Source organism: Danio rerio, chromosome 16, assembly GCF_049306965.1.
Source record: "Danio rerio strain Tuebingen ecotype United States chromosome 16, GRCz12tu, whole genome shotgun sequence".
Taxonomy (NCBI): Eukaryota; Metazoa; Chordata; class Actinopteri; order Cypriniformes; family Danionidae; genus Danio; species Danio rerio.
In genome coordinates, this window is record NC_133191.1 from 38,525,001 (window position 1) to 38,551,511 (window position 26,511).

Genomic DNA, 26,511 nt, shown 5'->3' on the forward strand with positions numbered 1-26,511 from the left:
AGCTGTTATGATAGTCCTATAAGCATGGACTGGAAGTAATGAAATACTAATGCAGCACAATGCAAACAGAAAAATGCTAGCATTTAATGGCATTTTTACTTTGAAACTAGTTAGCCTGGAGACAAATTCAGATTTTGGAGTTTGAGGAAAGCCTTAAATCTAGTGAAAGATTACTGTAGAAAAAGTAAAAGGACTGGTTGAATCTGAGTCCTCTATAATACACACACTTATTAATAATTCCTACTCTTCCTCGTAATGAAGAGTAGGCAAAATATGATATGTAGTGGGGGAAAGAAGAAGAACGTGTTTATCAGATGCTGGATTCGAACCATGTTCATGATCAATCGCCTCAAAAGATATTGCCACGCGCTTTATGAGCTATGCCAAACACACTGCGAGGTGCACTATTTACCCTTTGCCTAAATAAACACTCCAAAATCTGCATTTTTCCCCCCTCACAGGGTCCCCAAGTGCACTCACAGGCCCTACAGTTTATCTGGCCCTGATTGTAGGCTAAATGTCAGTTTTGTTTGCACCTTTGTGATAAGACATGAGTGCCACCTTAAGCCTGAGGTTCCAGCCTTGTGACTGCTTAAGAGTAAAACTTTGAGATGTTATCACATCGCACAAAGGGTAATAATCTTTTTGCATCTATGACATATGAAAAAGACTCCCATATATAAATTTCTATGGATGTAAATTTTGTCACTGTTTTGGCACACACTATGGCTTATAATGTAAATATCTGTAAGAATAACCTAATGATAAACACCTTAATATAAGAAACACTTTTCAAACAACGTAGACAGAGAATTCTCCATTAAACATAAGCAGAACCTTTTCACTTAATTAAACAGAAAAAAAACAGCCTGGAATAAATGGACTAACAAAACAAACAGTCAGTTTATATCTTTTCATCAAAGTTTTCAGAACGCTTTCCTGGTCATTCTGTCAGAGTTTAACCCCAGAGGGAAGCCCCTTTTCAGGGGTTCAATTGTGTACTTCAACTTCACCATGTTCCGCTAATGAGATTTTGTCAATTAAAGCAGCACTAAGTGATTTCTGCAGCGCTAACGGCACAAACTGAAACTGCAAAATGTTTCAGTTTGTGCAGACGGCAGTCAAATGCAAAGATCCTGATACACAACAGGCATGTTTGTGAATGTGCTTATATCAATGTGAACCAGAGAGGGATATTTTGACGTGTGTCTGTTCTTTTCTTTTTTTCCATGAGGAAGATTTATGAGTACATTGGTCAGAGGTGATGCTGCCATCCTCAAGCTAAAGAAGTTGTTTTCGTTTCATTGCCTTTACTCCATAAGCACACATTTGACCGGTCGGTCAGGAGCAGAGCTGAAATATTCAACCTGGACGTCTCGCCTGACTGGACAAGAGACCGCTTCTTCAGCAAGCCACTCTGACACTGTCCAAATCCTTCCTCACAACAAAAAAACACGGTCATTTCAGTGTTTAGGAGGCATGAATCACTTCCCTGCCCCTGATAAAATGCCTTCTCCCCTGAGAACTTTTTATTACATTACAGGAGCTTTCCAGTTCATGAGGCAGCATTTTAGAGCTGTGTCTGACCTCGTGCTAAAATGGTAGTATCCTTCACTTGGGCGGAAGACAAAGTGTGGAAAGATGCACTTGTGACACAATCTAAACTTGAGGCCAAGGTCTACACATCCTTTTACTGTAAATGCAAAGACACCAAGCAAAAGATAATAATAAAACATTCAAACAATTTTTGAAAGTGTTAAGAGTCTTCCTTTTTATATAAAAAATAACCAGCTCAATTTGGTTTTGTGTTGACTTTTAGACACCCACATGGTCTGAAAGTTTTTTAAAGACATGTACCAAATAAATATACTACAATAATCAACAAAAGCCAGGTCATATGTATGTACTGTATATAAAAACACACACAGTCTTTCAAATCTATTCAATAGTGATGATATACTAAAAATAAAAAGCTCATGAAAGATCATACATCATTCTAATTATCCACGAGAATTAATATATGCTAATAATATATTAATAATATATGTTTGAACAGAACTGTGTGCAGGTATATTGTGTCCACATTCATACAGTATTAGGGTGATATAAAAACAATTCTCTTTTTTAAAATTCCCTGATGTTAAAATAGGAGTCAAATCCCTCCCATTTTGAGGCCGACCGCAACTTGAAGTAGGAGTGTGCTTTCCCCTTCCACCGAATTGGTGATAGCAGTGTATTAACATACCTCCATGGTAACGTGAATGATCATATCAACAAGATAGGACATGCGCAAAGCGACTGGGTTTAAAAGATCTGTTCAGCTCACTGTAATAATCAATCATCATCAAATGTGATCAAGAGTTTTACAAGTTTAAAACATCTTTATCAACACAGCCGCATGTCAGTCCAATTATAACAGAAGACGCTTCAATCCCAGTTTGTGGACGTAAATCAGGTTTATTTTGTAAATAAACATAACGCAGAGCAGTGTATATCAATGTGTATCCTGTCACATTTGCTGTGCAAAAATAGTGCAAATTTAAATGTGCACGATGATGTGTGTATGTGTGTGTGTGTGTGTGTGTGTGTGTGTGTGTGTGTGTGTGTGTGTGTGTGTGTGTGTGTGTGTGTGTGTGTGTGTGTGTGTGTGTGTGTGAACTTTGTCATGTCATTGTGTGTGACTCATTACTGCAAAAAGGCTTGAATTAACTCCACAGCAAATACATCATATAATTCAAATTTCATATGAACATTACATGAGATAGTAACTGTACATGAGATAGTAATAGTAATTATGCATGTGTACAATTTTCACAATACTAATATTAAATTGTTTGATTGTCACAAAAAAATAAATAGTGAAATAAAATACAAATGAAAAATTAGCCTCGGCTGGGTCAGTTGGCATTTCTTTGTGAGTTTGAATGTTCTCCCCGTGTTCGCATGGTTTTCCTCCGGGTGCTCCAGTTTCAACCACAGTCTAAAGACATGCGCTATAAGAGAATTGAGTAGGCTAAATTGGCCATAGTGTATGTGTGTATGGGCGTTTCCCAGTGTTGGGCTGGGGCTGGAAGGGCATCCACTGCGTAAAACATGCTGGATTAGTTGGCGGTTGATTCCGCTGTGGTGACACCAGATTCATAAAGGGACTAAGCCAAAATGAAAATGAATGAATGAATGAATGAAATGGAAAAAAAAATTGATCCAGGGATTTGTCTCTCCACTAAATATCTGTTCGCCAAAAACTCTGAAACTTAAAAGCAGTTGTATAAAAACTCGAAATGTTTAACCATGCAAGGGGGGAAATCTCAGATGTGATTAAAAGTATCTTCATGCGTGTTCCAAAAATGAACAAATGTCATTTGGGTTTGACACGACATGAAGATGAGCCAATGATAACCCAATTTTCAGTTTAGGGTCAACTTTTTTCATACAAAGTATATAATTTTGCCAACACAATCTTATAACATTCTGATTTAATGTCTAATTTGTATGATTTCATTAATACATTTCAGTAGGGTTACTATTGGGGTTTGCTATGTGATCAAAATCATGTTTTTATGCGAACAAAATTCTTTGAATTCACATGTATTATCCATTTTTCTGGCAATATGTAAAATAGTTACTTTTCTCATGCACTGTAAAAAAATCCAACTTACAAATTGTTAACTCAGTTTAAAACTGTAAGTTAGGTGGACAATCAATTTATAGTTTAATTTACTCGTAACATGATTTAATTGCACATTTGGAACTATTTTTTCAATCAAAAGAAAAAATCCGTTGAGGAAACTTAGAATTTTGATTTCTTTATTTGAGCTTTTGCACTGTAAAAAAAAAAAGCTGAGTTAAATTAAAATTTTAAAGCAACCGGTTGCAAAGAAATGTTGAGTTTATTAAGCTTCATTGGTTCAAGTTGTGCCAAATTATTTCAGAAAGTATTCTTGACTTAAAACAGCCATTTCAGTCAACTTTAAAAAATTATTTTGGCGCAACTTCAACGACTGAAGCTTAATAAACTCAAAATTTGTTTGCAGGCGGTAGCTTTAAAATTTTAAGTTAACTCAACTTTTTATTTTTTACAGTGCGAGATCAGATTTTTTCACCATTAAATGACAAGAAAACACACCCTAAAACATGGAATATGCTTTAAAAAAAGCATGCCTGTTGCTGTGAAAATAACTGGTGAGGATTTGCTCAAAGAAACAAGATCCTCTCAGCATAAGCCAATAATTAACAACATGTTTAATGTCAGCACAGACACCCCATGAAGAAGCCCCCCGCTGAACGTAAGTCCCATTTTCAGATTGTTGCCAGGCAACTTGTACTGGCATATATTCTGTTATTTCAAGCATAAAAGGAGATTAAACAAGCTAAAACTTTTTTTTTAAGTCAAGACCCGCCCACTTTTGTCTTCAATGTCCTCAGCCAGAAGGAGAAACAGGCTGGCAGTAGAAGGTGCGGGACACTGTGTAGGTCAGGGATGCCACCTCATTTACAGTCTAGCGAGTGTGCAAGGACACGTCTCGTTAAGGGCCGAAGGATTCACTCATGCATGCTGCATAAGAGGATTCTGCCAGACTAGCGAGAGGGGGAAAGAAAGGACCCAAGAACCTTAGAGGACATATTCAACAGGCAGGAGAGGTGCTGAGGTGAATTAAAATCCAAAACAGAATGAAAGGATCAAGACCTGAAGGGAGAAAAGCAAAGGTGGAATGGCTCTTTCTTGTCCGTGGACTGCTAATTGATAGACATGTCACATATCCAGTCATCCATTCCTGAAATATGTTTAGTCTTGATTAATAGTTCGAAAAAATGAAAAGAAGGAGGAGGTCAAAAATGAAAATGCAGCCACCGTTTACTTAGCTCAATGTCTTTGCAAACATTTATGACCTTCTTTCTTCTATTAAGCAAAATAGTTGGATGTTTAGTGGAATGTTAATGCTGTTCTTTTTTCTCTCTTACTTGATTAACTATTATTACTATAAAGAATATTTTTAATGAAAGGAAGAACACACATTTCCAATAAATAAATTAACACCTACAGATTTTTTTTCTGTTATACCTTTTGATTGGAATATACCTAAAGACACCGACTTCAAACCCCCACGATCGAGATTTGTGATTTTAGTCAAATCACATATACTTTTAACAGGATTTCTGCAGGTTTCACAAAGTCAAATTGAATACTTTAAGACCATCAAAAATGACATTTTAGACTTATATAGGGCTAAACACTAAGAACTTTTTCGATGGCCCTGTAGAAAAAAAAAATTAATTAAAAAAAATAAATATATATATATATATATATATATATATATATATATATATATATATATATATATATATATATATATATATATATATATATATATATATATATATTATTTTCACATGCCCCATCAAAAACTAACTCTAATTAATTATTTTTAGTTACTTATTTTAAATAATGTGTCAAAAACAAGCAGACCTTAGTTGTATACATACAACATTGTATACATTTTTAATCTAAAAAAACTGTTTAAAATTTTTAATAAACTAAATTTATTTGCATAAATTAAGGATAATTAAAACCTGTTTAAAATTATTTAAGACAAAAAAGACAATATTTTACTGAATTTAAGACTTTTTAAGGCCTAAAAGCTTGCTTTTAAAATTTAAGACCCTGCGGACACACTGTAACAAAATAAAATGTTTTGTGTATTCATTCATACGTCCTTATTCTAATTTACGACTCTAAGCAATATGATATTTAAGAGAAAAACTGAGCTATAATTTAAATAGGGACACCCACAGACGTCATCACCAAATATAAATCAGAGGTAAGATTTTCTCATACAGAGCCGTTGGCTAGAATTATGCATTATAGGCTTTACATTATAGAGAGAAATAACAGTCAAACTGAGACTGCAGTTCAGTCAATTTTCAAACATAAATAGAGACAAAAGGCCGTTTACTTGCACACGCCTGTCAGAATCGGCAGGTTAGCATAGAAGCTCCATTGAATATACTGGGGTAAAATAAATGGTCATATTATAAAGACATGGCGGGGGAAATGTAATTTAACGCAGTGCTTCTTGAACAATCTGAGATCCACTTTATATTTGATATCACTCAGTCAGAAGAGATCCCTGGTTTTTAAAGAAAACAGACCTTGCCGATTTTGCAATGAAATTCAGTTCACCGGAAGCGGTTAACCCAGGTTACTGGCAAACTAGTCTAATTAGACTAGTCTAATTAGCATGCTTCGGCATAAATCCTATGAATGACATCCCGCCATAAACATCATTCTCTCTTCATATAGCCATACATAGAGCCGAGACCACCTCACTCAGGCGATCTCAGACCAACTGATTTGGAACGGATCCGAGCACGATAGCGAGTTTCACATTTGCCAAATGAATTGCGCTAACCAGAGAAACCAATATGTTCCAAAACAAAAGTCTAAGTTTGAAAGCACCCTAAGCCTCTGTGTTTTGTCTGTCTTTTGCTTCTGGATTATGTGATTATAGATAGGTTACTTCGTTCCTTGTCTAAGTATTTTCTGAGTTTTGCCTTGTTTTTACTTGTAAACTATGCATTGCCCATTATCAACTGGACTGCTAGTACTGTATGTATTTAATAAATCTGCACTTGCATCCTTCACCACTGGACTTGACCAAATTCGTGATGTAATTTTAACTGACATTGGTTTTCATGTTTAATACTATAAAGCTGCTTTCATTAAGAAAATCTACTGCATAAAGTGCTATAAACATGACTGGACTGCTGAACTGCAAACATCCACATTGCTATAATCAGACGCTTTCATAACTGCTGTCATATGTGTTTACTATAGTTTATTTTGTTATCGAAAACATTGCTTATCAGGCTTCCTAACAATATCCCACTGCAAGGCTATTTTGAATTTATTTTTACCCCCGAGCAGCATACAAACTAGTACATCAGGGCCTTTAAAAAGTCACACCCCTTGGCAAAGAGTCAAGCGTGAGCAAAAGGACACTGTCCCGCTGTCACCAGCTCAATAAGTTAGTTACTGTAATCAAGTTAATGTGTGGACTGAGCTGACTAATGAAGTTATACTGAGCGTCTGCTCCAGGGAACGAGGTGATATTTTCATCAGACAGTGACGCTTTTTACTCTCCTGGGGCAAAAGGCAACAGACACAACACTATTTGTTATCTGGGGCACTAATGACCACCCTGGGAAACTGTCTGCTGTGGGCTTACACACACACACACACAGACACACTTCTCAAAGCTGCCTGAGAGCAAAGGTGAGCGGCTTGATGAGTAGAGGACTTTCACTGCTGAGAGCAAGGCTATTTCAGCGCTATTTCCGAAGGTTTGTTCCAAAAAACTGGTTGTATATAGGCACATGTCCATTTTTTCTATTATGTTTTATTAATAAGGGTGTGGGGCGAAGCAGTGGCGCAGTAGGTAGTGCTGTCGCCTCACAGCAAGAAGGTCGCTGGGTTGCTGGTTCGAGCCTCGGCTTAGTTGGCGTTTCTGTGTGGAGTTTGCATGTTCTCCCTGCGTTCGCGTGGGTTTCCTCCAGGTGCTCCGGTTTCCCCCACAGTCCAAAGACATGCGGTACAGGTGAAATAGGTAGGCTAAATTGTCTGTAGTGTATGAGAGTGTGTGTGTGAATGAGTGTGTGTGGATGTTTCCCAGAGATGGATTGCGGCTGGAAGGGCATCCGCTGCATAAAAACTTGCTGGATAAGTTGATGGTTCATTCCGCTGTTGCGACCCCAGAATAATAAAGGGACTAAGCCGACAAGAAAGTGAATGAATAATAAGGGTGTTTAGGCGGCACGGAGCACTGTCGCCTCACACCAAGGACACTGGTTTGAGTCCCGGCTGGGCCATATGGCATTTCTGAGTGGAGTTTGCATGTTCTGCCCGTGTTCGTGTGTATTTCCTCCCCGTGTTTCCTCCACAAGTCCAAAGACATGCGGTATAGGTTAATTGAATAAGCAAAACTGGCTGTAGTTGAGTGTGTGAATGATTGTGTATGAGTGTTTCCCAGTACTGGGTTGTGGCTGGAAAGGCATCCGTTGCGTAAAACATATGCCAGTATAGTTGGTGGTTCATTACGATGTGGCAACACCTGACAAATAAAGACTAAGCAGAAGGAAAATGAATGAATGAATGAATGAATGAATGAATGAATGAATGAATGAATGAATGAATGAATGATGAGGGTGTGTATTGCAATTTTGTGGGTGCTGTTCAGTTTATTGCTGCTGTAATTGAGTCTTTAAACATAAAATAATTTAGAGCCTGTCACTTTTGAATGGTTCTCATTAACTGTGGTTGATCATGAATTACACAAATTAGTCTTGGTTTATTGAGACAGTCTGAATGAAATGTATATGAAAGAGAATCCAGTCAATCGCTGAGTTGATTTAGATTCAGAATAATGAACAAATCATTCAGGTTTTGTAAGCCAGTTCAATTGAATCACTTTTTAAAATCTGACTCTTTATGAATCAGTTAGTTGTTGCTCAGACAAATTCGGCCTGATTTGTAAATGAATCATTCAGACCACAATTTGTGGACTAGCGCATTCTGTACAATCCCTCTTGTAGATAATTTGATATATTTAAACACTCCAGTTTTTCACTCCAGTTTGAAATATGAAATTAATATAAAGGAATATAGAAAATACAACATGAAATAAAATTATGATGAATAAATAAATACAAAAATGTATTAAACTCTAAATATAGATACATGAATCGGGCTGTTGAAGTTGTGCTCAGACTGATTCTCTCTAATTTGTGAACCAGTTCAAATTAATATTTAAAAACAAAATTGGTGTCATGTGATTCAGTGAGCTGTTGACTCAAGATCGGTTCAGACAAATTCAGTCTAAATTGTGGATTTGATCTGTTAATCCCATTCAAGGATATATATGAATCCTTTTTGTGAACCAGTTCAATTCAATAATGTTAAAAAAACAAATAAATCAGAATCATTGAGCTATAGATTCTTATCAGACCGAATCAGATTTTTAAATAATCATTATGAGTTCAGTCTGCTCTGTGATTGAATCATTCAGTCTGGAATTTGTGAATATGTTCAAATGAATAATAAATAATTAAATAAACGAAAATTGGCGCCATGTGATTCAGTGAGCTGTTGACTCTAATCTGTTTCGACCTAATCAGTTTGATTTGTGGATTTGATTTGTTAATTCAAGCCAAGAGAAAAAGTTACATAATTCATATACGAATCAGTGAGCTGTCTTTTTAGTGAACCAGTTCAATTCAATTATTAAAAAATAAAGAAATCAGAATCAGTGAGTTATTGATTCAAGAACTGCTCAGACCGAATCAATATAAACAGAATTTTTAGGAATTTTTAGGAATTCAGTCTGATTTGTGAATGAATAATTCAGTCTGGGGACTAAGAACCGGTTCATCTGATTCACTCAAGAAAAAAAAAAGATAATTAGACCTAAAAAGAATAATTTGTTCCAAAAAAAAGTCACAAAATTCAGAAATGGGTCCCTCCACAGTCAAAAGACATAACATGCAGCTCTTCATCTGAAGATCTGTGAGCAAATCTCTTCCTTTAGACGGAGCCTCAAATAAATATTTATGAGCTAATAATGAAGAGATTAGGGGCTGCTCTGCTCGCTCAGTGTCTGTTCCAGGATTTGGTCTCTGAAATACTGCTTGAAATCCCTGGGCAGAACCTCTGGCGCCACTCAGGCTCAGTGGACCAGAACAAATCCACAGCACCACAGTCATGCCGTTATTCAGCATCCCGACGCTACGTGCGGGCAGAAATTCACCGCCAAAGATGCAGGCCTTCCAGTGTCTCCGTAAATCTGTTTGGGTTAATACCGTTACACAAAATAACCGCCTTAGCTGACCTATCCTCAATAAAAGAGATCTAAAAATCTCTCCTTACAGCAGGACCAGGAGGAAAATGCACACACTGTGGAGTCCCACTGAGCGCTGCTGGCAAGAATTGAATGTTTTTACTCAACACACAGACGAATCTTACGCCAAAACCTCTGAAGTTTGGTTACATTCATATGTCCTGAGGTCTGACTTATTGACTGGCTTTTGTAATAGGATTATGGCCCAGTTTGGAAGGGGACATGGAGAGGTGGATAAGTCCACATTCTTTAAAAGATAACTGAAAACCAGAACAGAGCCGCTGCTGGTTAACCTGACGTGAACCTGGTCCAGCTGTGCTTAACGCACCGTGCTAAAACACAACAAGGAAGTTAATGAAGGAAAACTAACCCGAGACATTCTTCAGCTCTAATTAAGAATGAAGAATTTTGGGTATAAGTGATCAAAAGAAGCAACCTTGTAACCTATCTTAACAAAAGTAAAAGTTCTTAGTCATATATTTTACTGAACTTTTATTGATTCTTGTGCATTTAAGAGACATTTAAAATTAATATTTGGATAGGCAAAATTTTGATCTCATTTTAAATTTTTTTTAATTTATTAATATATATAACTGTATATATGCATATACAGTTGCAGTCAGAATAATTAGTCAAAATAAGGCACTAAGCCATAATGAAAATGAATGAATGAACATACCAAAGCAAAACATAGCAAAGCCATGCAAATCATTATAAAATCAAATGAATAAATAAATGAACAAAATAAATAAATAGCAAACCAGAACATAGCAAACAAAACAAACAACCCTCAAGCCCCCTTTTTACCCTAGCCAGTAAAAACAGAACAATTTAGTTTGAGGTGTCGTGGGGACCAAAAAGAACCAAGCAAAAAAAAATTTAAAATACAAACAGTAATTAAAGCTAAGCAAAGCAAACCAGCAACAAAAAAATTAAAAGAAAAAAGAAAAAAAAAGAAAAGAAAAGAAAAATGAAAAAAAAGTAAATAAAGGCAAAATAACAAAGTTAAACATATATAAATAAATAAATAAATAAATAAATAAATAAATAAATAAATAAATAAATAAATAAATAAATAAATAGCAAACAAAAACATACAACAGACAAAACAAACAACCTTAAAAAACAAAATAGCTTTGGTTGATGTGTTGTTGGGTACCAAAACACAAAATAAAAACAAACCAGTAAACCAAACAAACAAAACCTATAATCACAAAAAATAACAATAAACAAAATTAAAATAAATAAAATCTAATAAAATAAAAAACTGAAATAAAATGAAAACAAATAACAAAGCAATAAATAAGTAAATAAATAAATTGATAGCAAACCAAGACATACCAAACAAACACCCTTCATGAAATTAGCAAGTCAAAACAAAATAACTTCGGTTGGCGTTTTTTTAATGACCAAAAAATAAATAACTGAAACAAAGCAAAGCTGCAGCAAAACCTAAAACAAAACATAAAAACAAACCCTGAACACAAACAAAAAAGGCAACAAAAAGCACACAAGCCCCCAATCTGACAAAAATACAAACAAAATAACTGCTATTTTTTTCTTCCCAAGTCTTTCAGATGCTCTCTTTCTGTCTAAATATGGTTCTTGGCCAGAATAAGCTGCGGTGTGGATCGAACTTCTGCCTACACAAGACTAATACGAAACTTATTTGGCTTGAGGAACAAGTGGAACTAAACAATCTTAGCCTCATTTCATGCAGCAGTGCACATAAATCCACACCGAGCGAGTGCAAGAGCGAGATCAGAATGAGAGATGCTGAAAGCGTTATCCTTGTGTGCTGCGATGAATAAAAAAGCTTGCACGGAGTCACTGAAACCACTGTCAACGCCGCTTTGTTCTGTTCCTACTCAGTGTCACATGACGGCATTTCATTGCACCTACGTCCACTAATACCAATATTAGCCACTCATCTCTTTCCAAAGCCTTTTCCCTTCGCCTCCCTCATCCACCTACATCTCATGCCGGTTTAATCCCCGCTTAAACCATTTCCCAATTAGCCAGTCTGGCCAGCTATAATGGATCCACGCAGAAACAAAAGCGGTTCACAATGCCAGAGAAAACAACAAAGATATCACAGTCTTTGCTCCATGCAATATAGTGCAATATATCAGCAAACAGCAAAACAAATTCTTCAAAGCGCTGCACTGTTTTGAACATTGTAGAAGACTGTTACGCTGAGACAATCTGAGAATGCGGGACAAAGCAGTTCTACTTGGAACCTTAACTTGCAGTGGTGTTTATATTAATCGTAAAATCATACGTAAAATCACAAATAAAACAAATCAAATTAAGCATGAAAATAAGATAAAGCAAAATAAAAAAATTAAACAATTTATTTAATTAAATAAATAGATAATATTTCACATTCAAACTAACAAAAAATCTATATAAAATAACCTAAAATGACTGCTGATAATAATAATAATAATAATAATAATAATAATAATAATAATAAATATTATTATTATTATTATTATTATTATTATTATTATTATTATATACAATCAATTAAGAAAATTCAATTTATCAATTTATTCATTCATTTTCTTTCGACTTAGTCCCTTTATTAGTCTGGGGTCGCCACAGCGGAATAAACCATCAACTTAAACAGCATGTTTTATGCAGCGGATGCCCTTCCAGCTGCAACCCATCACTGGGAAACATCCATACACACTCAATCACACTCATACACAACGGACAATTTACCCAATTCACCTGTACTACATGTCTTTAAACTGTGGGGGACACCGGAGCACCCGGAGAAAACCAATGCGAACATGGGGAGAACATGCAAACTCCACACAGAAACGCCAACTGGCATAGCCGAGGCTCGAACCAGTGACCTTCTAGCTGTGAGGTGACAGCACTACCTACTGCGCCATTGTGTCGCTCAAATTAAATTAAATTCAATTTAAATTAAATATTAAATAACAGCACATAAAAAAATCTAAATTGAACATTAAACATAAAACAAAAACAAAAGAAGATTTACATATATTTAAATTTGATTCAAATATAAATGCTCTCGCTGTTGAAGGTCCAACCAAATGATGTCAAGTGATTTTTAAAAAATTTAAATCAGTCAATGTGAAAATATTTTTAAATTAAATTAAAACTTCATTATAAACTGTCAATAATAATTGTGATAATGCATTCATTATATTATTCACTATAAATAAAATAAACATTACTAAGTAAAACTTCACATTCAAACTAATTAGGATTCAATATAAAACTAAGTAATAATAATAATAATAATATAGAACATAACCGATAAACGGTCAATAATAATAGAAATAATAAATGCATTCATTATATTATTCATAATAAATAAAATAACATTACACATTAAAACTTCACATTCAAACTAAGATTCAATATAAAACAAAGTAATAATAATAATAATACTATAGAACATAACTGATAAACTGTCAATAATAATAGAAATAACTAATGCATTCATTATATCATTCATTATAAATAAAATAACAACATTACACGTTAAAACTTCACATTCAAACTAATTAAGATTCAATACAAAAACAAAGTAATAATAATGATGATGATGATGATGATGAGGATGATAATGACAAAATGCAACATAATTGATAAACTGTCAATAACAATTGTGATAATTAATACATTCATTATATCATTCGTTCTAAATAAAATAACATTACATACTATAATTTCACATTCAAACTAACTAAGATTCGATATAAAACTTAAAATAGTAATAATAATAATAATAATGATTATATGGAACATAAATAATAAACAATAATAAATAATAATATTAATAGTAATAATTAATACATTCATTATATCACTTATTATAATAAAATAAAAAATTATAAAATAGTCAGCACGATAATATAAGCTGCGCATGCTCCTGGCATCCCGAGTTTGAACCCCGGCTTGTCGACCTTTCCTGGTCCTACATCCTCTCTCTCTCCCACCTAACTTCCACTTAACCCACTATCCTGTCAAATAAAAGCAAATGCTAAAAATAAATATTTAAAAAATATATAAATAAATAAAATCAAATAAGACAAAATCAAATTCAAGCACTTAGATCCTGCAGAGCAATTCACGTGTAATGAAAATGTGACAATATCACATACTCTGGCCAAAAAACAACGCCCTCAAAAGAAGACATGCAACACTGCAACTGAAGCCACTTCATCTCCAGGCACAATGGCAATCCTCCAGACACACCGATGGGAACCGTTTTTAAGCTCAGCTGTCTTTTTGTCCTCTGTATGCCTGTTTACTTCCAAGTAAAAATCCAAAACAACATGCGTGCAGATTTGCCCTGAAATTTTCCGCTGTGTAAATCGTTTGCTGTTTAAATACAATCTACAAGAATTCTAAAAAAATTCTAACCCCCAAATATATATATTTTTTGCTCTGTGTGTAAGAGACAGACGGTGATAAAACAAGATAAAACACACAAAAAAAAAACAGCAGTTTTATCACTTAAGACACCAAAAGCTTTCCATCCATTGATCTAGAAGTGCTCCAGGCGAGATTTATTCTCTTTCACATGTTAAATGGAGCTAAAGGCTCTGTCCAACTAGCTTTGAGCTAACAGCGTTAGCACTGCCGTCAAGAGAAATCAAGAATAAAGGACTGAATTCCTTCTGTCAGACAGCCCTCAATGCTGATCTGTATCTCGAAGCTGAGAGGATGAGGATTTCCATGGAAAAATCAGACAGATAGGAGGAGACAGCAAGGAATGGAAAAAAAAACTGAGACAAAATGCTGTGGAAATCTTGGAGGATCCCCAAAATCATGAGACGAGGCCCAGACTGTGAACGATGTTTGTACAATAAACAGAAATATAAACAGTTAAAGAGGTGGTTCTATACGGTACCATATTTTAAACTTTAGTTAATGTGTGAACATAAACAACATCTCTGAATGTAATTCGCTTAAAGTTCAATTCAAAGAGAGACATTGGCTTTTACAGTTAGCTTAGCAAAGCCTACAGCAAATTAAGTTTGCAGACTACACAAAAAATACATCTGGGTCAGTGAGATCATAAACCCTTCAGGTTACGCGCATTCACGATGCACATACACCCCACACAGCAAAGGGGCGTGGCCAGAGGCAATGTAATGTTACAGTAGAGAAAACTAAAAAAACTGTCCTAATGCTGCTATTTCCACAGAGCTTCTTCTGTTTCTGTATTTGGGCTTCCAAAAGACGCGACACAAAGAGAGAAGTGCTTAGGGTTTAATTTTAATTATGTTTCAGAGAATTATAAAAAAATATATATATAGCGCCAGCATTTGACAAAGGAGGGCTTTCATAATCTCTGCCAGTTCAGTGCTGGATTCGGCTGAAAACTCCTCAAAGGAGCAGCACCAACAAGCAAAAGCTGTGGTGGAGCCAATCTGCGAATCACAGCACATAATGTTATCTGACCAATCAGAGCCTCTTGAGGTTAGGCCTTTCTGAGGAACTAGGAAATATGTAATTTTCATGTTAACAGAGTAGCTGAATATAATCAAAGTAAGATATATTAAAAAATACTGTTTCTATAAATGAAGCATGAGCACACATTGCTTGGCATCTTATAAACACAACCAAGCCTTAATATTACACTTTGGACCACCCCTTCAAAAACAATGATTAATTGTTTGAATGTTAATAGAAATTTATAAACTGCTGTACTAATAAAAAATAAAAATATCTTAAAATAAATTATAATAATACATATATATATATCACAATGATAAATCACAATGATAATAATTATTATTGTTTTTAATAAAAATGTGTAACAAACATATTTGTGTTGATCTCAAAACTATAATATAATATAATAATATAAATATAAGGGCGAGGCAGTGGTGCAGTAGGTAGTGCTGTCGCCTCACAGCAAGAAGGTCGCTGGGTCGTACCTCGGCTCAGTTAGCGTTTCTGTGTGGAGTTTGCATGTTCTCCCTGCCTTCACGTGGGTTTCCTCTGGGTGCTCCGGTATCCCCCACAGACCAAAGACATGCGGTACAGGTGAATTGGGTAGGCTAAATTGTCCGTAGTGTATGAGTGTGTATGCGTGTGTGGATGTTTTCCAGAGATGGGTTGTGGCTGGAAGGGCATCCGCTGCGGAAAAACTAGCTGGATAAGTTGGCGGTTCATTCCGCTGTGGCGACCCCGGATTAATAAAGGGACTAAGTCGACAAGAAAATGAATGAATGAATGAATATAAATATAATATTTTTATTATCATCATGTTGTTATATAATTATTGTTGTTGTTATTTATAATATTTTTTGTATTTATGAAATTTGTAATGTTAACATATTTGTATTTATCTTTAAACTTCATAATACAAATAAACATAGCAATGTAATAATAATTATAACAATAACAATAATACAATAATAGGTGACGCAGTGGCGCAGTAGGTAGTGGTGTCGCCTCACAGCAAGCAGGTCGCTGGTTCGAGCCTCGGCTGGGTCAGTTAGGTTTTCTGTGTGGAGTTTGCATGTTCTCCCTGCGTTACTGTGGGTTTATTATTATTATATAGTATTTTTCTATTATTATTAGTTCTGGGATCCATACAAAGATGTTTATATCACATTTTTTTCATAAAAATTATTATTTAAACTTTATTTTATATATATATATATATATATATATATATATATATATATATATATATATATATATATATATATATATATATATATATACAAATATGTTTACATTACAAATTTCTTAAATACAAAAAACTATTATTTTATTAACTATGTTATTATTATTTTTATAATTTGTATTATTACTATTATTGTTATTGAGTTTAATACAAAGATGCTTATATTACACACTTTTATATAAAATAATAATAGTCATCATTATTATTATTATTACTATTATTATTATTATTATTATTATTATTATTATTATTATTATTATTATTATTAACTATATCACTATAACTTTATTAGCATCATTAGTACTTTATCCACTTATTTGTTAATATCAACATTTAATAATATATTAATAATAACAATAATATTATTTTAATATTATTACTTTTTATATAAAATAATAATATATTATTATTATACATTGCTATTGCTGTTACTGCAAACAACCTGATTTTTTTTTCAATCTCTGTCTGTCTCTAATAACAATTAAGAAGTCGGACACACTTCCAGCAGCGTCTGCCACAGTTCTCACATAGTGAAGAGTGAAGGCGTTCAGGATTCAAGACGAGACAAACAGCGTCCCACAAGACCAACACAGACTCCAGTGAGCTTTACTCCAGCGCATACATATGCATTATGGATGTCAACCGAGGGCTGCATGCTGATTTCAGCACAGCCGCAGAGAATATGAAGGGCAAAGTGAGAGAAAGAAAACACCGAAGACAGACAGACAGAGATGGAGAGCAGATGAGGAAGTGCCGAGAGGAAGAAACACTTCATCTGAACTGATCTGATCCTGATCTGGGAACAGAGTCCAGAGACCTGAGGGACACGAGTGGGAGAAAAAGAAAAAGAAGACGATGACTGGAGGAAGTGATAAGCTGTGGTCAGCAGTCGATCAATAACGCTTCACTATCTGTTCTCCAGCAAACACCTGAACCCGAGTCTGAACTGCTCATCTGTCATTCAGCTCAGTTCATTCAAAGTTGATTTCTATTGTGCTAGTCATGATAGGGCCCACTGAATCCTGTTTTTTTCTTTTTTTAATTCTGTTTGATTTTATTTATTTTTTGTTTTGTTAATTATTAACAGATTTTTCTTTTACATGCATTTAAATTAAAATACAATCAAATAATCAGAAAGCATTTCGTTTTTTATTTATTAACTGATTTTACTTTTTTCCAAAACTCCATTTTAATATATATTTTGTAAAAATTACATCTATTAATCAGAATAAATTAACTTGCTTGTTTGTTTACATATTTGTTTAGTTACTGATTTTTCTCTTTTTTTCTAGACTCTATTTTATGCACATTTAGTGAAAATACAATTTATTAACAATTTATTTATTATAATTGTATTATGTTTTACAGTTAGTTAGTTAGTTAGTTAGTTAGTTAGTTAGTAAGTTAGTAAGTTAGTTAGTTAGTTAGTTAGTTAGTTAGTTAGTTAGTTAGTTAGTTAGTTAGTTAGTTAGTTAGTTATTCTTTTTCCTAGACTTTATTTTAATATTATTTTAGTGGACAATTTATTAATCAAAATCCATTTATTTATTTATTTATTTACAGACTTTTTCTAGACTAATTGTAATATACAATTGCTGAAAATACCATTTTTGTACTGAAAATGCATATTAGTAACATTTGTTAGTTAGTTAGTTAGTTAGTTAGTTAGTTAGTTAGTTAGTTAGTTGCTTGGTTGGTTGGTTGGATGGTTGGTTAATTGGTTAGTTAGTTAGTTAGTTAGTTAGTTAGTTAGTTAGTTAGTTAGTTAGTTAGTTAGTTAGTTAGTTAGTTAGTTTCTAGACTCAATTTTAATACACATTTACTGAAAATATAATGTATTATAAAAATACATTCATTCATTAATTATTTGTTTGTTTATTTATGTGATTTCTTTGTAGACTCAATTTTAATATACAATTACTGAAAATCCAATTAGTAATAAAAATACATTTATTCATTCTATTTATTTAATAATTTAATTTAATTTAATTTAATTTAATTTAATTTATTTTAATTTAATTTAATTTAATTTAATTTAATTGTATTTTATTTTATTTTATTTATTCATTCATTTTCTTTTCGGCTTAGTCCCTTTATTAATCATTGTTCACCACAGCAGCATGAACCGTCAACTTATCCAGCATATGTTTTACACAGCGGGTGCCCTTTTAGCTGCAACCCAACACTAGGAAATTATTTTACTATTTTATTTTTTTGTTTATTTGGTTTACTTATTTATTTAGTTCGTAGACTCAATTTTAATGTATATTTACTGAAAATATAATGTATTAATAAAATTGCATTTATTCATTATTTGTTTGTTTATTTATTTATTTATTTAGTGATTTTTTTTTTAGACTCAATTTTAATATTACCGAAAATTACTAATTTAGTAAAAAAAAATGCATTAATTCGTTCATTCATTCATTCATTATTTTTTTTTTATTTATTCATTTTCTTTTCGGCTCATTCTCTTTATTAATCAGGGGTCGTCACAGCAGAATGAACCGTCAACTTATCCAGCATATGTTTTACACAGCGGGTGCCCATCCAGCTGCAACCCAGCACTGGGAAATTATTTTATTAATTTAGTTAGTTAGTTAGTTAGTTAGTTAGTTACCCTATAAAAACTGACAATTTCCCAACTTAAATGGATAGATTACATAAAAAAAGAAAAACTCCTCACCATTTACACCATTTACATTGTCAAGAGATTCTGAATGTCTGAACTATCTTATTTTGACAAAATAAGATATTCAGAAGAATGTTGGAAACAAGCCATGGACATAGTAGGAACAAAATATATACTTTGGAAGTCAATGGCTGTTTTTCTTAGCAATTGTCAGTATATCTTACAGAAGAAAAAAGAAATTCATAACTTATAAAGGTTTTGAACAAGTGGAGGGTCAGTAAATAATGGCAGAATTTAGATTTTTAGGTAAACCATTCCTTTAAACGGTAAACCAAAATTAAAAGTGACCTATTATGTAAAGATGAGTTTTATATGGAAGTTAAACACAGTTATGTGGCAACAGTCTGTAAATCTAACCAGCTTCTAAAGGTAAAAAAAAAAAAAATTTTAATTTAATAATCACACTTAATAAAACCAGTCTGCAGAAACACTTTGATTGACATTCTCCCTTTATACATGTCATCAGAAGGGAGATATCCCGCCCATTAAAGATGAGATGAATCTGCCACAATGCTGACACATTGGCATTTGTAGATCTGCTCTCTTTTGAAAAGAGGGCTGGGAGCATAAACTCATTTGAATTTAAAGCAACTGTTGCGTAATTGCACAATTCAGATTAAAGCCTATGAGGGGCCGTTTCAAAGAGTTCTAAAACATTATTTGTGTGGTATATTGAGCTGAAAAATTCACTTACGTACTCTAGACACATCAGAGACTTATTTTAGATCTTGTAAAAAGGGGTCTAAAAGGTACCTTTCAACTCTCACAATGGTACTACCATCATCACGCTGCATTTGTACAATAAAAAAGCATATGTCCGTTCCTATCGAACATCTTATAAATTGCTCTACATCTACTTTTACGTGCCAACTGAGTGCTGGCAAGGCTTCCGCTGACATCTCAGCACTATTTGGAGGGCATGTGGGAGAAAATCATTCTGTACGCCACACAAATTTGGGAGCACGTAGGTGTAGAGTTAGACGGTCTGAAGGAAACTGAAAATGGAGCTACAGGCAATCACACAAAATAGACAGCGGACATCTGTGCTTTTACTTTCAATGTCAAGATTCCAAGAGGTTTCACTGATGGAAAGATGTCTTTGTTTTAAAAAAAGCTTAGAAACTTCAGCAGAGATAACACTATTCAGAGGAATAATCTTTTTTTTTTTTTGGGATCTAAACATGAAGAAGGAGTGTCTTGAAGAACAAAATTGATAATTTTTATGCAATTTAACCCCTCATTTGCATAACAATTGTGCATTGAAGAACTTAATAACATTTCAAATAAGGTTTTTATTTTGGAGAAAAAAAACATTATCTTCTTTATCTAAAACAGGGTTTTGCTAAAATGATGATGTGCATGCTTATTATGTATTCAGTTTATAAGCATGAGTGAATACTTGGCAACCAAAATTACAATGGTGGACTGGTAAACCCTATTTGTAAAGGGTGTGTGTGCAGATATGTGTCTGCAGGTGTGTCTCTATACAAAGTCACTTCAACAGCTACTATCATTTTAGTGGATTTGTTTGAACAGGGATCATTTTGACAACATCTATGTATGTAAACAAAGTGAATCTAAAAGTAAAAGTGAATCTTTTCAAATATACAAAGGAACAAAATGGTTTATTACATCATTGGAATAACACACCATGCAGTTTTGAAATGAAGCTTTTTATTATTAAGGGGAGAAAAAAAAATCTTCAAATGTGTGAAAAAGTGCCACCACACAAACCCCCACCTTCCCCTTATAATAATAAAAAACTTCATTCAAAAATGCAAGATGTGTTTATCTTTAACGAATAATAAATTTGATTTGATGATCTGAAATATTCAAGTGTGACAAACATGCAAAAAGAAAGGGGGCAGAAACTTTTTCACAGCACTGTACATATTTAGAATTAATAGGAAAAACCAGGGAAGCAAATTAGAAATCATTAAGGAAGCAAAAACTTTTCACAACAATGTTCAAATTTAGAATTAACAGGAAAAACCAAGGAGACAAATTTGAAATCATTAAGAGGCAAAAACATTTACACACCAATGTACATACTGACAATTAACAGAAAAAACAAGGAGACCATGCAACAGTATTTGATTTAGTTTTTTGTTCTGTAAGTGTAATCATTTGTGCAATATTTCTTAGCTTAATCAATGCAACAGTTTATTTTAAAAAATAAAATCTTTTTTGTAAAAACAAAAAAAAATGCATGAATTTAAATTAGCCAAATAAATGAATAAACACTTTATTTTGATGGCATATCTGAGTATTATTAAACTGTCTGCTTCATATGTCCTGATACTGCTCCTTCAACAGACATTTAAATGACTAGAAGAAACTTTGCAAGTACATGTCAACTTACACTAACCCTAACCCCAATCCGAACCTAACAGTCTACTTATAATTTAATGAGAATTAGTTGCAACGTAACTTAAATTCAATAAACAAACCATCAAACTAAAGTGTGACCAAATAAATAAATAAACTTAATTTTCAAAGAGTGTACACGTTTATAGATATGTATAGTTGAAATCTATGTGGTCAGCGTCCAGCACTAGGATTTGGAAGCACTAACAGTTCTAACAATTGTTTCCACGTTTATTCACTCAGCCTTCAGGTTCGTCCTAATCATAATGAAGTGTCTGTGTACACAAATGAACCTGACATAGTGTAAGCAGATCTGACAAAGTGAAAGCAGCGTCTGAAAGCATGATCCTCAAACTCTCACACACACACATAAGAACAGACAGGTGTGAAAGAGACGTGTGCTGAGGTGACAGTGAGACATCATTTACACTAGTGTGTTTTCACTTTATGTTTTACGTCTGGCATACACAATACAAGCATTTTTGGCCTTTGGATACAGATTATTATTTTTAAATGCTGAAGACAATTTAGTTTAGAAATGCCTGTGTTCCGTTTTAATATAGATGGACTGAAAAGCAGAGTTTGGTAGTGTGGCTATCTGATCGCTCTTTATTGTGTGTATCATTTATTGATTCATCAAGCCCCTCTAATATGGCAATTATGCAACTGGTGGATGGCTAGAATAATTATCGGCAAAATATGTGCATGCAGTGTGCATGAATGGTCACATTTCAGCCAATCTAAGATTTGTACTGTGAACAAGAATACTGTCGTTTTTATTCAATGCAGTAAAATATCTGTATAAACGAGGAGAGTTGTCATTCTAAAATGCTGTTCGAAAATGAAAACACATCAGTGTAAATGCATTTAAAACAGCTTAGAAATAAAGCAAGTAAGTGTGTCAATGAATAAATCTATTAAAAAACTTTCTCAAACGATTCACTCAACAACAACAAAAATAACCATTCAGCAACGAAAAAGAAAATTAGTTAATTTTTTCCTCTAATTTCTGTTTAACATAGAGCTGATTTTTTCAACACATTTCTAAACATAATATTTTTAAAAACTCAATTGTTTTATCTTTGCCATGATGAAGGCAAAGAATATTTTACTACATATTTATCAAGACACTTCTATACAGCTTAAAGTGACATTTAAAGGCTTAACTAGGTTAATTAGGTTAACCAGGCAGGTTAGGATAATTAGGCAAGTTATTGTATAACGATGGTTTGTTCTGTAGACTATCGGAAAAAAAATAGCTTAAAGGTGCTAATAATATTGTCCTTAAAATTGTTTTTAAAAAATAAATAGCTGCTTTTATTCTAGCCTATAAAACAAATAACACTGTCTCTAGAAGAAAAAACATTATCAGACTTACTGTGAAAATTTCCTTTCTCTATTAAACATCATTTGGGAAATATCTAAAAAAGAAAAAAAATTCAAAGGGGGCTAATAATTCTGACTTTAACTGTATAACTCACTCAATAGTTACTTCTTTGCGATAATGTTCACATGCTGATTTTAGGAAAACAGCACTATTTTGCGACATTACTTAACTATATAATATATACTGTATATGTTTAACAATAAAAAAAAAATATTCCAGCATTTTTCTGAGCAATACAACACTATACATTAAAATTATATGTTCTGAAATATAACAGAAATGTTTCACTGTCTAATAAACTAATCAATTTTGTTATACAAATAACAAATGTGTGCTTATTTATTTGAAAACAAACATAGTAGTATTAGTAATAGTAATTAATAATAGTAACGTAAATATTCTCTTGACATGCTCACGTCACGTGTGATTTCCCTGCCGCGAATACAGCATTATATGAAGAAAAACATTTTTAGGTGAATTAAAAAAATATATATATATTTTTAAAAAGACATTTTTAGGTGAATTATACCCTATAAATACAGTATGTGACTCTTTCAACATCATTTGGAGGTGTCCATGTCGCAGAGCAATGTATGTGAAAGAATGAAAAAACTCATGCAGCCGCCTTTGCTTCTCACCTGAACTTAAAAATATGATTGGCAGAATCGTAGAAATGCTGGATTAAGATCATCTAGGGGGTCGAATTGAGATCGCAATCTTTTTACGAATAATTGTGCAGCTCTAGTGCTCAACTGAGCCTGCTTTCTCTCTAGGTTTTTTTTTCACTTTCGTCAATGGGTAAGGTTTGTTCCTGCACACTGGCTTGCTTGGTTTTGGGACTTGTGGAGCTGGGCATTGATGGATTTGCTCTTCAGAGTTTGCACTTTCTAAACTGAGCTTAACTAAACTAAACTTAAACTGACAACTGAACTGAAACAGTTTCAATTAACTAAAACTTCTACGTTAAGCTGCTTGGACAAAATCTACATTGTAAAAGTGCTAATAAAATAAAGATGAATTGAATTGCCATACTCTGTTTTGCACGTTTTTTATTATGTGCATTTTCAAAATCCACATATAAATAGGTGGATAAAGCCATAGGTGATGTCATTTTTACTGCAATCTTTATAAAATATAACGCCAGCTCAAACATCATTAAAACAACTATTACAATATTACTGTAAATAAGAAAATCTTGTGTGCTTTGGGAATGTTTTCATTTTGAGTCTTAATTTGGGCACAACTTTCTCTGTTTCAGCAAATGGAGTGACTTTTGGTGACAAATCGTTATTTTAACACATATTTTGGGAAAATGCTTTACACAAGACACTCCGGGCAAATTGACTACCCTTTTGTTATGCTAGATGCTGTTTTTACCCCATTGACTTCCATTAATGACATTTTTAGAGGGTAAAGCCATGGCAGATGACATCTTATTTTTATGTATTCTTGATTGTTGGCATTTTTCCTTGTTGAGAAGAGAATTTTTGATTTTTACTGTTGTCCAGCATTGTCTAGGAGCACTCTAACAGTTGCTAATGCGTTTCCACATTTATCTGCTCAGCCTTCGAGTTCATACTTAATCATAACTGTGAACACAAATGAAGCTGACATATCAGTGCAAGCAAATCTGACAAAGTAAAAGCAACGTCTAAAAGCGAAATCCTCACACACACACACACACACACACACACACACACACACACACACACACACACACACACACACACACACACACACACACACACACACAAGATAGTCAGGTAGAACAGACAGGTGTGAAAGAGAAGTGTGCTGAGGTGACAGTGATGCAGACATCGGGTGCACTCATGCCATAACCTGCCAAGAACAGCTGTCATGCCAGGGAAGAGTCACCCACAGAAACACAAAGAGCACTTCCCATTCAAATAACATCCACAGCGCTGTGACATGGCAGGTGTCATCGAAAGCTGTAAAATGGAGGAAACCAACTATTTCACACATGATGTTATCCATGCTTGTATGATTTAAGGACAATTTAGATTTTAATTAGAAAATAAACATTCAATTAAAAAGCATGAGTACATTTAAATAACATCAAACATTTCACAACAATTATTTAAAAAGTGTCACAAAAATTACTTTTTTATGGTTCTATTATATTGATAATTGATAAAAATTGATACAAATTTTTGGCAACACTTTATCATTCAGGACACGTAGTTAATGTTAGTTAGGCTGATGTATTTAGTAACATGAACAAACAATGAACAACACATTTAATATAGTATTTATTCATGTTTGTTAATGTTAGTTAATGGAAACAAACTTGTTCATTGTTAGTTCTTTTAACTCACAGTGAATTTACATTTATTAACAAGCACAGCGGATTGGGTTATAACAATTTATCATTAGTAAATGTTAAACTATGATTCACAAATGCTGTTGTTCATTTTAGTAAGTGTGTATTATGAAGTGTTAACATTATTTATCTATTTATTTTCCACATTTAGTTTTGTTTTTCCTTGTCTTTTCAAATATTCTAGTCTCAGCTTCAGTGTATAAATGTTACATTATATATGTATACAATGTAATATATATGCAATATATAAATGTTAGTAATTATAAAATTTGACAATAATTTATTAAAAGTTTATTAAAAAAATAACTACATAAATAAAAAACACTTCTCATTCAATTCACATGACTATTTCATAATGCAATCTAATTATTTTCCATATTGAACGATAACGATATATAAATCAATACAAATTGTTAATGCTTCCAGACTTACTTAGCACTATGTTGAGTAACCCATCATAGTTTAAAGCCTCAAAAATTACAGGGTTCATCAAATGGCATAACATTTTCACCTCTTAGATCAATATAAAGTAAAAAAAAGTCCTAAGCTTATTATTGTAATTGACATAAATTTGATTGTGATTCGATATAATATTGTTTATCATCCCCACCCTATATGAAATTGATTTGATATTATCCATCTTCTGATATTTAAGGACAATTCACATACATTCCCATTTTATACTCCATTTTAACTAAAAACTGTAGGGAAAAAAGAAGGGTCTAAATTTAAATAATTAAACTCATTGAATGAAACAATTAATAAGATTGAAAAAAAGTTTTTAAAAAGTTGTTAATGAATTTGGTAACAATTTACAGTACTGGACATGTAGTTAATGTTGGTTAATGTATTTACTTACATGAACAGACAGTGAACAATACATTTATTACACTATTAATTCATCTTTATTAATGTTAGCTATGGAAATAAAGTTGGTAATTGTTTGTTCTTGTTAACTCACAATGTATTAGTAATATTACCAAGCACAGCATTGAATTTTAATACTGCATTATTAAACGTTGAGCTATGATTAATGCATTGATCAATTTATTGAATAATAATTTTATTTATTATTAGTGATTTACTTATTTATTTATTTATTTACCTATTTATTTATTTTGCACATACAGTTTTGTTTTCTTGTCT

The 26,511-nt window shown here is 33.1% G+C and overlaps 1 protein-coding gene and 1 long non-coding RNA gene across 30 annotated transcripts in view; one reads left to right on the top strand and one right to left on the bottom strand.

Annotated features, from left to right (window-relative positions):
- ptprub (protein tyrosine phosphatase receptor type Ub) overlaps positions 1-26,511 on the bottom strand; it is a 442,833-nt gene that overhangs the window by 381,255 nt on the left and 35,067 nt on the right.
- LOC141378241 (uncharacterized) lies at positions 19,674-25,192 on the top strand. Its single transcript, XR_012392252.1, has 2 exons — positions 19,674-23,497; positions 23,543-25,192. It is a non-coding gene; the product is annotated as an uncharacterized lncRNA (long non-coding RNA).